At 55.7% G+C, this 14,127-nt stretch overlaps 1 long non-coding RNA gene across 1 annotated transcript; it reads right to left on the minus strand.

The window, feature by feature from the left end:
- Positions 1-554: 554 nt before the first annotated feature.
- LOC120248910 lies at positions 555-2,360 on the minus strand. Its single transcript, XR_005532706.1, has 3 exons — positions 2,160-2,360; positions 765-917; positions 555-671 (listed from the first exon to the last, which is right to left on the minus strand). It is a non-coding gene; the product is annotated as an uncharacterized LOC120248910 (long non-coding RNA).
- Positions 2,361-14,127: the final 11,767 nt, after the last annotated feature.

Raw genomic sequence — 14,127 nt, forward strand, 5'->3', positions numbered from 1 at the left:
TCTATATGTGCTTTATAGCTGGTCCTATCCCAATTACAATATGTGCTTTCTAAGAATAAGGGTCATAGATAACTCTTCAATATTCTTTCTATTGCTCAATAGTGTCCCAGGGTCTTGATAAATGCTCAATAAATATTGGCTAAATCAATTAAGGAATTAATCGTATCCACGCTTACAGCCAACTAGCTCTACAGAATGTGTTCTTTTTTTTTTTTTTAAAGGTTTTTATTTATTTCTAGGAGACAGAGAGAGAGAGACAGCGTGAGCAGGGGAGGGTCAGAGAGAGAGGGAGTCACAGACTGAAACAGGCTCCAGGCTCTGAGCTGGCAGTCAGCACAGAGCCCGACGCGGGGCCCGAACCCACGAACCGTGAGATCATGACCTAAGCGAAAGTCGGACGCTTAACTGACTAAGCCACCCAGGCGCCCCTACAGAATGTGTTCTATGGAGAGAAGGAATGATGTCACTAGGTCATGCAGATTGATTGAAATGTGACGCCGTCTGTCAAAATGAGAAGCAAATCTACTTAATGAGGAAGAGAAGGATCAGTAGAAACAACCCGTTTATACACGGATAACTAGACAATAAGCCTGCAGCAACAGGTGCTCAGGGACCGGAGAAGGTGACCCTGGGGATATGGATTTGACATTGCACTCCTTGTTTTCGGATACCTAAGGGACAGAAAATGGACATACTTTTATTACTTTTGCTATGATCAAATCCTTGGTATGATGTAGCACCATCAAAACAGGTGTCATACCCACATCCAAACTGGTAGGCTATTCAGGAACATGGCGGTAGTTGAGAGGCAACACAGGGTGACCTTCGTCTCTTAGTCCCATGAGTATTGAGTCGCACATTGTATTGTATCCTCGGCCATCCACCGTCGTGTCCCCCACCATCAGTTCTTCATGAGTCTGAGCAAAGAAAAGGTTTGTGAGACAATTCTGAGAGATTGCAGCTTCAAGTTAGCTTTCTGGGGAGAGAATCCAGCCCATACAAGGTGCCGGGGCGGCCTGTGGGTGCTGTGATGAGTGTGGGGCGGGCACTAGCGGACCCTCCACACACTGGCTCCAGCCCTGCGGGGCTTTCCTCTGCCACCTGGGCCCATGTTTGCTAGAAACACTACTCGAGCGTGGTATCTCTTAGTCTCTTAGGAAGAAGAGGCAAGTTCCTCTTGAAGCGATGATGGTGAAGGTGTCCAGCCTCCCATCTGGGGGTGGCTCTGTGGGTACACACATCTGGAAAAGTCCATCAAGCCATATGCTTACAATTTGTTATTTTTATCCTATGTCAGTGACAGCCCAAAGGTGTTTGCAGATGACTCTGGGTGAAGGCTAGCGCATGCTTTCCATGGCACATGTGTGACAGGGTTTCTGACGTACCCTGACCCAACTTCAAGCCGCATCACTCTGCAAAGTACGTGCTACCTTGTGCTGACACATAAGGTAATTATTTCTTTGAGTTAATTATGTACGTACACTTGAGTTAGTAGTTTATCAGTAACGTTCTTTGCCCATCTATTATTTATGTACTAATCTTATTAACTTTACTTATTCATTATTTTATTCACCGTACGAGCATGTCCTGTGCCCCAGATACTGCAGCAATTGCTGCAGACGCAAGAATGGCTCAGACCTGGTTCTGCCATTGAAACTCGCTCTGTATTCATGGAGTCAGACACACATGCCGTCACACACACTGCTGTGAGTGCCGCGTCTGCGGGACGGGCGTCGTTACCGGGAGAACACTGGCCAACGGCAGCAGAGGCAGTGATATTTGAGTGAGGAAAGGAGATACAGAATTCTAATGACAAATGTAGAAGTCAGGCAGCAGGTGAAAAAGACAAAGGGAAGATCATGTGACACACACACATATGCACAAGCTCGCATGAGTGTGTACATGCAGACACGCTTGGGCATACAGTCACACGCATGCACCTGCACACACAACAGCATGCACCTACGCACACCCCCCTCCACTGGCAGTGAACCTTCTCCTCCCGGTTCTTGAGGACCTGGGGTCCCTCGCTTGCCCCATCGGTCAGAACCTTGCTGTGCTGAGTGGTAAGAGACAGAGAGAATGATGGAGGCAGCAGACTGAGCTGTTTCACAGGGACGGACGCGGGGGGAGTGGGATGCGGGCAGGCAGCGACTTACAGGTGGTTCAGGTGCTCGGAGGAGACAGGGTCAAGGGCAGGGAAGCTGCCTGTGGGTCCTGCGCTCCGATCCGCCCTTCTTCACGCTCCCTGGGGAAAGAGGTGGCCGAGGTTTCCTGCCTCTCAGACTCGCCCGCTTTCTTCTGCTTCCAACAAATCCCAAGGCCAGAGTAGAGGCTCGGGTTCATTCCGGTTACAGTAATAGGAGGTGCTTTTCCACCCAGTGTTTCAGGGGCTGGGCCCTCTAAGGACGTGACCTCTAATGTGCCGAACAGGTCTGTGAGCTCAGTGTTTAAAGCTTGGTTTTGTGCAGGTGGAACGCAGGGCCCGGACACGGTCCTGAGCACGGCTGGTTGGGCCTGTGGTCCATGCTGCTGCTTCCTGTTCCAGACCTCACCCGCGGAGCCACGCGCACAAGTCACTGTCATGTCGCTCACATCCCAAGGAGTCACAAGCTCTGTGTGAGGACCCCGCTGGCATCCCCGAGCGCTGTGAGCCTCAGATCCACAGACCGCGCTTGTGCTGTTCCCGTCACGTTTCTACAGCTCGGCCCAAGCTGTCACACTTAGGCTGAATGTTAAATGTGCTTCTCACGTGAAGGTTGGGCCTCCCCGTCAGACAACGCCAGCGCCCAGTAGTTGGTGACGACCTGGGGGTTGAGCAGCTGGTCACCGTCTGCGGGAAGGGCATCTGAATGTGATTCAAGTGCAGGAGACACGCAGACCCCGCGCTTTACTTCGTCACCGTGGGACTTGAGGCGGGTGACCCGCTCAGGGGCGAGGCCCAACCACCGGCCTCCCACGCGACTCCCGGGGCCTCGGGGTGGAGAGAGGCCTGCAGGTGGGGCCGGAGCTGCTCCCAGAGCAGACGCCGGGGCCCGGGCCGCCCTCCGAGCCGGGGCTCCTCCACCCACCCAGCCGTCTGTGCTTTCAGGTCAGCGCGTGGCTGGAGCCCTCACATAAACTGGGAAGTGGCCTCGCCGTGGAAGGAGTGCAGCTCGAGACCACATCAAAGCGAGTGAGCCGGCGATCGGTGCTGCCGGCGCGTCCTGGGCACAGACTCACGGGCCCAAGGCTCAGGCTTCCCGCCCGTCTGTCCCCCCGCGAGGCCACGCAGCTCCTCCGCAGGTCCCGGCCTCGCACAGCGCTGGCTCCTGGCTCATCAGCCAGACTGTCTTCCTGGAGATGAGATCCGCCTGCAGCCGTCCTCCCTGCCCCCGCCCCCCCTCCACGCCCCTCCTCACCCGGACAGGGTCCGCCACAGCCACCCGCGGATCCACGGTCCCCAAGCCGACACCCGTGGCTTGCCGGAGCACGGGGTGCAGGGTGCCCAGGAGGAGCATGGGGGCCTCTCCCTGCCAGGGGATGAAATCAGGGAGAAAGAAGGGGCGCCCGCGGTCTGCCTGTGTGCACACCTCCCCCCCAGGGTTCTGCTCCGGGTAAACGCAGCATGCGAGTCCCACAGCCAGCGCTCACAGAGGAGGTCTGAACCCTGGATGTGGTCGCCAAGAGCCCTTCCCGCTGGCGGCGGCCCCCATCGGGGCCAGGGGACGTCAGCTGGTGCCCTGCGGTTTGACTGTCTCTCCCCTTCGTGATTAGATCCTGTGCTCTGCTTCTCCTGTTTCGCCCTTCCGACAAAGGCTTACGTGTTTGTATTGCTGTTATGCGCTGCTGAGAAATTCCCTCAAGGGCCCGGATCATTCCGGGAAAAGAGGTTCCGTAAATGGTCTCGGGGGACTTCTGCCACCGAAGGTGCACAAAGGCTACTCCAGCGTGAGCGGCCACGGCCGTGGCCGATGAACCTCCGCCCAGGTGGGTCATAAAGGACAGAGACGGGACAGCAGCGAGAAGCAAGTCCCCGCAAGGGCCCAGGACGAGCTCGGTCTGTTACGGGGGGGGGGGGGGTGGCTCAGAAAACAGGAGACAGGGATGCGCGCTCCCACATGCCCTCTCCAAGGAGAGCCTCTGTGGGTGGCCTTCCCCTCCCTGGCCATCCCGCCAGCTCAGGGGCCCCGATCACCCCACACCCAAGGGGAGGACAGGAGGCTTTGTGCCTCCCGCCAAGTGCAGAGGAAGCCACGGGGCCCCACCGCAGTGCTGGCTCCCCCTTGAGAAGACTGCAGCCAGTCCTTCTTTCGTTTGTGGTCCTGTGTCTCCCTTTGTGGTGCGTAGATGCACACAGGTGTGAGGAAAGGGCGTCTCCCCAAACCAGAGGACGCCTGAGCCGCCCGTGGTGACGGGCCATGATGGGGACGGGGGCCGGAGGAGCCCGGCAGCCTGCTCCCCGCAGTCCCTTACCTCTCCCCCCTGCACATCGTGTGTGGTGCTTTATGGAGCTTACAGAGGACGGGAGGAGGTGAGGCCCCGGGCTGTGCGGCTCCCCGTGGGACCCGCCTCGCACTGGAACAGCAGCACCAATTCCAGCTCCGAAGGGGTGCGCGTCCCTGCGTGCTGTCCTCATCTGCCGAGACCGCCTGCCTGGAGAGGGGGGCGTGGACAGCACGTCCGAAGCAGGGGCTGCCCAGGCTGCCCTCCTGGTCCCCGGGGCGCCGCCTGAGTCCATGTGCGCACAGAGCGGGTCTGCACAGGCCGGAGGGGAGACGGCACAGGGCTGTCCGGAGCGCGGTCTGGACTCCGCAGCATTGCACCCCCCTGGGACTCTGCTTCAGGACTCAGACCGTCTCCCCTGTCACTTGTGAGAAATGCAGACCCAGAGTCAGAAACCGGGGGGGGGGGGAGCCGGCGCAGCCCCGTGGGACTCGACATGCCCGGGGAGTTATGGTGGGTGCTCCAGGTTGAGAAGCAGTGATGACCTTCCCAGAGGATGAGGGGGTCTTGCTCGCAGCCAGACCAGAAGAGTCAGGGGCAGCCAGGGGCCCACGTGGCAAAGCCATGTGGACAAGACACCCCTCTCCACCAGAAAATTCTCCCCACAAAACCCCATGGCTAGAATGGGAGTGAACTTTTTTTTTTAACTCAAATGGCTTTTTCCCATGTTTTTAGACAGAATATTCTTATGTGAAATGTTACAGGTGCCCCCAATACATAGTGAGACAGATGACATTGCAGGTGACTGAGTTGTACTGTGCGCGGGAGGCGGGTGGGGGGCACCCGGAGCTTTGTGCATGATGACCTGGAGAGTGTTCAGGGGCCCCCAGATGCCCAGGGTGCCCTGTTGTACAGCAGCCGAGTTCCTGTGACCCCACGTTACTGCTTGAGTTACTCTTTCTTGCACACCTAACAGCGGCCAGTATTTGAGAGGCAGGATGACCAGACTCCCTTCTACCTACTTCTGAAAGAAACTTGTACTTTGATCCATGCAGCAATCACACCTTTTAGGCAAAAACACCATCAGAGATGGGGAAGTCCCTACCAGTGAAGCTATCGCTCTCTGTATTTTGATCAGGTTCTGATTGTGCGGACTTGAGGAAGTCACATTTCTGAATCTTAGTTTGTCATATCTGCAAAATAGTAATGATAATGCTGACTACATCAGGTTACTGAGAGAATGAAATGACGTAGTCAAGTTCAAGTTCTTAAGCTCTTAGTATCTTCTCTGGCCCACGATGAATACCCAGCAGAAGTTAGCCATCGCTATTATTATGTTAATATTGAGATGATCCTGTTAGGGAACTGAATCCGCATTCCTGAATGTTCCCCAATCTTGGCCGAGTCCCCAGGAGCCATCCAGAATGAGTAGACCGAGCCCCACGGCTTCACAGAGAAACACAGGGGCCTCTGCTCGACGGCCCTCACTCTGACACACAGCTCAGAGGCTGACTTGGGTCCCCACCCTTCTTGCTGCCTGTCTCCATCTTTTGTAGAGCGCGGCCCCCACCTGGGCCTGCGCTGGGTCTCTGTCTTCCCAGGAACCTCCTCTTCCCCCTGGGTCTCCGCCCCTCTGCCAGCACCCCGGGAGCAGGGAACGTGCTCAGGTCCACGGACACCCCCCTCCACTGCTCGTCCTCCTCTCCACTCTGCGAGACAAGAAATTGGAACTGCCACGGACTCTGCTTTTCCCACGTCCCATTAATTCCTCACCACGTGTCCTCTGGACCTCCCCTCGCAAGAACAGCCGCCTCCCCGTTGTTAAACTGAAGGGAGGATTTTCAGCTCTTATTTCACTGAATCCTCCAGCAATGTGAAAATATCGAGGTCTTTCCTGTTTGCCCGAAAAGCTCCTCTCCAGAATTCCTTGACACCAAATGCCCAGGTTTTCACCTTGGCCTGTGCTCAGGCTGCTGTAACAAAATACAGGAGGGGGGAGGGGCCGACACACAGGAGGCTTACCTTCTCCCAGCCCCAGAGGCCAGTGGTGGAGATCCAGGCGACAGGAGGGTGGTCCTCTTCTGGGGCCCCTGCCCTCAGCTTGCAGACCTCCGTCTTCTCCCGTGTCCTCACAAGGTCATTCTCTGTGGGTGCTTCTCACATGTCTCTCTGTGTGTCCAAATTTCCTTTTAGAATAAGACACACGTCAGACTGGATTAGGGCACACCTAATGGGCCTCATTTTAACTTAGTTACTGCATTAAAGGACCTACTTCTGAATACAGTCACATCCTCAGACATTGGGGCTTAGGGCTTCAGCACATGAACTTCGGGGGACCTTTAGCATTTTTTGTGAACCTCTGCCCCCTGCCTGCTGGCTCCCAGGGCCCCACACTGGACTCCTGCCCCAGGCAGCTCCATCCCTGTCCACGAGGTCCATCACCATGTGCTCAAGCACACGCTGGACACAGCTCAGCTCATGGCCATCAACTCCACACTGTCAACACCAGCATGAACGTCTCTCAGTTTGTGTCTGCTCCTTGTCCTCGACTCCGCATCTCAGAGAATTCGTTATGTGTCGCCCATCTACCCATCCGATAAATACTTACAGCGCACTGTGTCTGAACTATCTTTACATTCCCAGAGCTTACGGTAGAATGACAATGTCGGGCTTTAATTACATAGCTCACGAACCAGTGGAGAATTTCATAAGCAGTAAGCATCAATACAGACAGATGTACAGACACATGGGAGCATGAGCCAGGGAGGTATGGCCGGTTTACAATGCCTATGGAAGGTTCTAGTATTAGGATTAGTTTCAGTGCATTTAGTATGGTTTCATGATCCAGTGTTCACCTGAGGAAGGGACCTTGAGGGAAGATGAGGACTTAAATGGGCCCAGAGGGGAGAGGACAGGAGACACCCACGAGGAGCCTGGGGTGGGTACATGGGGAGAAGAGGGCCGAGAAGCAGGCAGAGGCCAGGCCAGGTAGGGCACGAGTGGACACGATGAGGGCATGTGTGTGTGTGTGAAAATGAAGAGGAGCCACTGGTGGGCTTTGAGGAGTGGGTGATGTCACAAGGCGCTCACATCAGGCGGTGAGTTCACCAGGCTCCGAGGAACATGACACAGGTCAAGTGGAGGAGGCACAGGTGAACAATGATGTCATCGTCGTGGTCCCGGCAAGCGGTAAGGTGGCTTCCACCAGAGCAGTGACGGGAATCTGTGGAGACGGACAGAAGCCGGGCGACACTAGGCATTGGAGCCACGCAGCTGGTGGTGCACTGGATGTGAGATGTAACAAAGAGAAAGTTGTCAAAGTGACTCTCAGCTTTCTGGTTCATCCACGTGGATGATCCGTGGTCCCTTCTGCGAGCAAAGGATGTTGGAAGAGGTGCGGGAAAGGGAGCTGGCCATGCACTTGAGACACACTATGGATGGCGGGGACGAGGTTGGGGGTGGAGATGTCAGGCAGTGAGGAAAGGCTACGTGGCAGTATTTTCAGCAGTGTGTGCAGGGAGCACGGAGCCAGGCCAGCTGAGGACGCAGATCCGCGCCCCGATAAACCTTGACACTTGAGGGCTCCACAGAGAATGCAGCGCTCGAGGGGACTGTGAAGCCACGGCCGTGTTATGGGGTGAAGCAGGAGTCTGGAGTCCTAGAAGACAATAGAACGTGCTCCCCGTTGTCTGCTGAGAACCCAGAGCTCCTCGCCTCCAAACAAGATGGAGGTCATTGTTTCTTTCGGCAGCGGCGGTCACTGGGCGTGACGGGGCAGACGCAGACTGGGGCACGTGGAGGAGGAAATGAAATGGACGAAGGCACTGAAGCAAGCCTTTGAAGGAGGGCAGAGGACAGAAGGGAAGCTGACTGGGTGTGGGCTCACGGGAGGACACCTGTGTTCACGGGTGGGGTGGGGACACTGGACGGAGCAGGGGAGCAGATGTTACGGAACCCAACCGGCTCCTCCTCCCCCGTCCAGCTACTGAAGAGCTAAATCCCCATTGCCCCTCTTGCTGGCAGTGTGGGCAGCTGGGGGCTGCTACCCGGGCCCCCTCCAGGCACTGCCCCTGACTGAGGACAGCTGCCTCATCCAAACTCACCCGCCTTCTGTAGGGGCATCCTCATCGATGACATCACTGCAGGGCTACGAAATCCCAGTCCCTTCCCTCAGAGACCGTTGGAGGGGCCGTGGCAGGCTCCGGGGAGCTTGGCTGATGGGCTCTGTCCCAACTGCTCAGTGGCCCACATCTCCCCCCAGGTGCTCATCCGTATAGCGCTCCATCTCAAATCCTTTCCCAGAAAACCTGGCGTGTGGCACTTGAGGAGGACGCCCCTCTGTCAGGCACACTCTGGTCCTCTGTCTTCTGTGTGTCCCGGCATAGCATCCACCGCCTCCAGGAAGCCGACGTGATCGGTGCGCCTCCAACGCACCCCTTCAGCTCTTGTGCACTAGCGCTCACCCCTGACCAGATATGTGGAGCTTCGTTTATGGGCCCAAGACACAAACTATTGCCTAAATGTGTGCCATTCCAGCACATGCACACGCTTTCTCCACACTCCCAATGACGTCACAAGCAGAGGGTCCTGCTGTCCCACTGTCCTCCATTCCCACCACGAGTCTTGTGTCAGGAGGAGCACTTTTGATCCATGATAGAAAAAAAAAAACAGTTTTGCAAATAATTTTATGAATGTGCCAACATGAAATGAAGAAAGATTGTTAACCTGCATGATAAAATCCAAGCTTTCTAATTCGAGATGTCTTCAAGTAAATGATCTAAGAGTGAAAGATAGAGCAATCAGTAAGCAATTAGGAATTTGTAAAATTGCTTTAATAATATGAGGAGCATCATAAACATCTCTCAGCCTGGGAGTATTGACCAATAATAATACAAATTAATGCTGGATAGACAAAGCTATGGATTCAGAAATGTTTATATTTTTTAAAAAGTTATTGCCAATGTTAGAGTAGATTATTATAACTACTATTTCCAGGAAAGTTACTTCCTCACTAGACAGAATCTATGTGTAAAATTTTCATCTTCTGAATTATCTGTCAGCTGAATTGCGAAGTGAATTTTGGAGGGCCGAAATTATCCTTACTTCTTCATGTCGTGTCTTCCAGGGCCTAGTGTACAGCTCAGCACATGTAGGTTCTCAATAAACACTGAGTGGATAGATGGGTCATAAATGGATGGAAAGATGAATTATGGATGAATAGATTAGTGGAAAGAAGGAAGGAAGGAGAAAGGAAGGAAAGGAGAAGGAAGGAAGGAAGGAAGGAAGGAAGGAGGGGGAGAATGATAGATTGATAGTTGGATGACTGGATGACTGACTGGCTGGTGAATAGAAGAATATGTATATGCAAAAGTACCCTTATGTTTTGAAGAGTGATTGTCAAGATAAGTTCTCAATATCAGGTACGCACATTCAAATTAAATATGCACACCCTAGTGATTTTTTGGCAGAAAACTTACGAATATGGGCAGTTATGATTACTGTGGCATGCTAATACCTTGGCTAAAGGAAGCCCCTCGCCTTGGATCACCTCCCATCTAAAATCAACCCAGTTGCCAGAACTTTTGGTTTATTTCTCCACTCATTCCTTCAACAAGCCATCATTGCACGCTTACAGTGAGTTTCACGTTGGAATAAGTAAGACCTGTCTCTGCACGCATGAAGATTTGACCCCTGCTGGAGGATGGGCTTCCGCAGCCTAACCTCCACAATGTGCCTGCTCCTTTGGTCACATCTTTGCTTTCCTTTTGCTTTTATCTTAGAGGTATAATTACCCTCCTTCACATAAGGATTGTGTGGCCTGCTGGCATTTTCCACCCCCGTGTCTATTATTGTAAAGCTTATTATGAATTATTATTATTTTTATTTTTACCTACCCTTTACACAGAGCTTATTTTGTGCTAAATGCTTTGCCAGGTGCATTATGTACACGAACACATCCTCATAGCAGACAGGACGTTGTCTCCATAGCTCAGTGGTGAACGCTGGGACCCGAATAGATTAAGGACTTATAGAAAGACGTCGACAGACAGAGGGAGAGCTTGACTCCACAGAGCCTGATGCCAAGCCTGCAGTTTTAGAGGCTTCATTTTGTTTATCACCAACCAGGTGAAATTGACATTAAGTCGCCGGGAAGTTGGTGAGGAATTATTTGTCTTATAGTGTGAAGAGAGGAACCGTAGGGACATAAACAAATAGATGCGACCCCTGACTTCAGGGAGCTCACACGGTGGGGGAGGGGGAGACGAGCCCTTGCCAGGAGAAAATGTAGTCGATGTAGGAGCTTTTCTGCCAATTGACCGCCTTCTTGCAAGTCATTATTGGTGAGACCTGCTTTGTTAAACCCAGCTTCCGGACCACGGCTGTGGGTGAGACACACAGAAGCAATGAGAGACGCTGACAGTGATCCTGCTCAAGGGGCCTGTCATTTAATAGCAAAAACTATTTTTAAACAAACAAATGGCCGTAGGCTTTGTATTCTAGACAAAGATCCAAAGAAGATGAAGTGCTTGTGGCCCAGAAGGGCGCAATTACGGGGAGGGACAGTGCCTCGAAGCAGACGTGACCGCAGCAGCAGAGCTGAGGCCTCTTCTTCCCCGAATCTGAGCCGTCAAGTCTGGGGCTCAGGTGCCAGGCTTTGTTTGCTCTTTGGAGCACACTGGCCTGTGTCGTCACATCGGTCATTTGTCCCGCATCCTGGCGAGGGGCCTGGGTACCAGGGTCACCGTTTCTGCGAGCGAGTTCTGCCACCGCGGCCGCCCATCACAGACGGCCCCTCCCCAAGGCCGCGCACTGACCACAACGTGGGCAGGAGGGCACTGGTCCACGGCCCGCAGTGGGCGCTGGCACAGCCCGGTCTGTGGCAGGCGGGGGAGTCTTCCGGAGCCGCACGCACGCCTCTCCCATCATCCGTGCCCGGGGGACGGCGGCGTGTGCTGGGGAGCTGCTGTGGCCTTGGCACGGAATGCCATGCGCGAGACCGCTCTGCACGTGTTAGAGATCAGAAGAACCTGCGTCACCCTTGCCCTTGCTTGGCAACACCGTCTACCCAACAGTATCTTCAGTCAGTCGTCGGAGGCACAGACTTCACATCAGGCGGGCGGGTCCGAGTAGAAGCAGTAACACAGGCTTCTGTTTGTCCCGGAATTCCCGGCAACTCTGGGCTCTTGTTCCCACGGCGCTTCCGCGGCCTCGAACAGCCACACCCTCCCTGAGTGAGCCCCAGGCAGGCGTCCTGCTCTGTGGCGGCCCCTGTCCGCGGCCCCAGACCCCTCAATCAGCCCTTTTCCAGGGTCTCCCCCACCCAGGGCCTCCCCAAGTTAGGCCAAGCCCGCCATGACGGTGAGAGTTCAGGGCACTTCGCCAGGAGCTGCCGCGGGGCCGGCTGGCCGGACGCCCTCCCTCCGAGGGCCCCTCCCCTCCGTGGGCCCCTCCCGGCTCCTTCTCCTGAGCGACTCCTTCTGCACCACCATCAAAATAGGTCATGTCCTGCGTCGGTTTCTATTTGCCTCCTGGAGCCCCGTCTCTCTAGCCTCGAGACATTGTCTTCACTATCCTGCTTCTGCCCACCAGCCCTCGGTCCTGCAAAATTAGCATTCTCCAGACACATTAACCATCGCATTTAAGATAACTTTCATCTGAGCCGAATGGGGACACAAACAGAATACCCACATAATTGCAGGTGATTATTCATTGCAGTCCCCTCCCACCCAAGGGTGAAGAGGCTGTGGTTTTGTAGCTTGAAGAGATAAAACGTCAGTTCTGCTGCTGACCATGCACCTCGGTTTTCACATCTATTTTCAGGCAGTTTACCTCCCCGTGAGCAACCCCTTCTGGTCCTCAGGCACTTTATCTTCCCGGGGTTTCGTTCTGAATATAGTGCCTAGAGCCATTTGTTTGTTTAAAAATAGTTATTGCTATTAACGACAGGGTCTCATTCTTCACAAAGGGCGGCCGGGGAGGCAGAGCGGCCCATGGGCGGTGGGGGTGGGGGGGGACCGCGACTCGCTCACACGCGGCCTCCCGCACAGCACAGAACAGAGGCCGCAGAGGGAAGCGGATCCCAGGAGGGGCCGGGCCGTCTCCCCGGGCAAGTCTCTTCTCCCGCCGCCGGCCACTGTCTCCTCATCTGTAGAACGAAGACGTGGCCCCGAAGCGTCCCAGCACCCTTAACGCTGGCGTCGCGTGCCCTCCGTCGGCGCTGAGAGCGCCCGGGCCCAGTCATCCTCTGAGGCCTCAGAGCGTCGGTTCTCACTTCGCGGCTGGTCTGTGTGCGGCGCTCTCCTAAGGAAGCACGCCGAAGCGAGGACAGCCGGAATTTTCCATTGACTACTGTCATCTTGTTCGGTCTCAACAACACACGAGGTAGCGAGGGGTCATGTCACCCCCATCTATGGATTGGGACACTGAGGCACAGAGCAAAGGGAGCCGGACCAAAACCCAAGCCCACTGGCGTAAGGACTTTCATACACTTAACACGTGCTCGTCTTCTCCCTGAACTCAGGGGGCCCAGAGGGTCTGGCCCTGGGTGAACAGCCCCAGTTCAGAGAGGCCGAGGTGTGGGCGCACGGGGAGAAAGTAGGTCAGGCCAGGGTGTAAGAAAGGGGGTGAACAGCTCTGGAGGTCAGCGGGTCAGCCCGGGCAGGGACCCCCAGGGCACCGCTCCTCCCCCGCCTGAGAGTCCCAGCCCCCCCGGGATCTGCAGCGTCGGCCACCGGGAGCTGCTGGCCCCCCCACGGGAGAAGCACCTGATCGTCTCTGATTGTTCTGAGACTTTAATTATAACTCAGTCACATCGCCTGGGTTACTGCTCAGGAGGCTTCTGGAGTGGCAGCTACCTCCCCACGCCTCCAGAGCCACGCTGTCCCCCTCGATCAGTGCACAGGACATGGGGGGGGAGGGCGAAGGGAGCCTTGTCCTTCCGCCCAATGGGCTCTGCATCTTGTGGCCTGCACGCGGGCCCGAGCCTGGGGCGCCAGCCTACGTGTTCTGAACCCTCGAGGGACAGGGCTGCTCGCTTCACGGGAAGCTTGGGAGGGTTGGCACGATCTCGCAGATACCGATTTTCTGAGTTGAGTTAATACGCCTCCCGGCTGCAGGTGTCTGTCAGATGCGCAGGGGCCCTGAGGTTCCACACTCTGGGCTCGCCGGAGGAGGCCCTCCACGGACGGGGCTGGTGCCCAGGCTGCCGGACGCCGGAGCCTCCCTGGTGGGCACACGCCCCACACGTGCTGTCAGCGGGAGGCCCCTGGTCACAGGGGGGCACGGACACGGGACGACGCACGTGAGCGTGTGCCGTGGGTCCCCAGGTGGGATGGGCTGCCCTGTTGCGAAGACGGGAGGCAAGGACACCGTCGTGGCCCAGGAACGGGCTCTTGGGAAAGTCAGTGGCGCCGTCCAGCCTCCTAAAGTTAATGTGGGAAACAGGAGTGAGCGCCGTCTCTGGCGGGGAAGCCCTGGGGAGGTCTCACAGGGACACGTCACAGCCCCCGGGAGCGAGGTTGGCCACATGCACCCGCCAGGGGAGCTGCCGCGTTCGTGGCGCACGGGTCTGCGGGAGGACCGGCCTCGCGGCTGCGCCGGCTCCGGGCCGGGCTGTGAGGGCCACAGCGCTCGGGTCAGAGGACGCCACTCTTTCCACTTCTCGTGGTTTGGAAGACAAGGCGTTTGCCGGGAGCTCATGTT

Source organism: Hyaena hyaena, unplaced genomic scaffold (genome assembly GCF_003009895.1).
Source record: "Hyaena hyaena isolate Hyena2069 unplaced genomic scaffold, ASM300989v1 scaffold_612, whole genome shotgun sequence".
In the NCBI taxonomy this organism is placed as follows: Eukaryota; Metazoa; Chordata; class Mammalia; order Carnivora; family Hyaenidae; genus Hyaena; species Hyaena hyaena.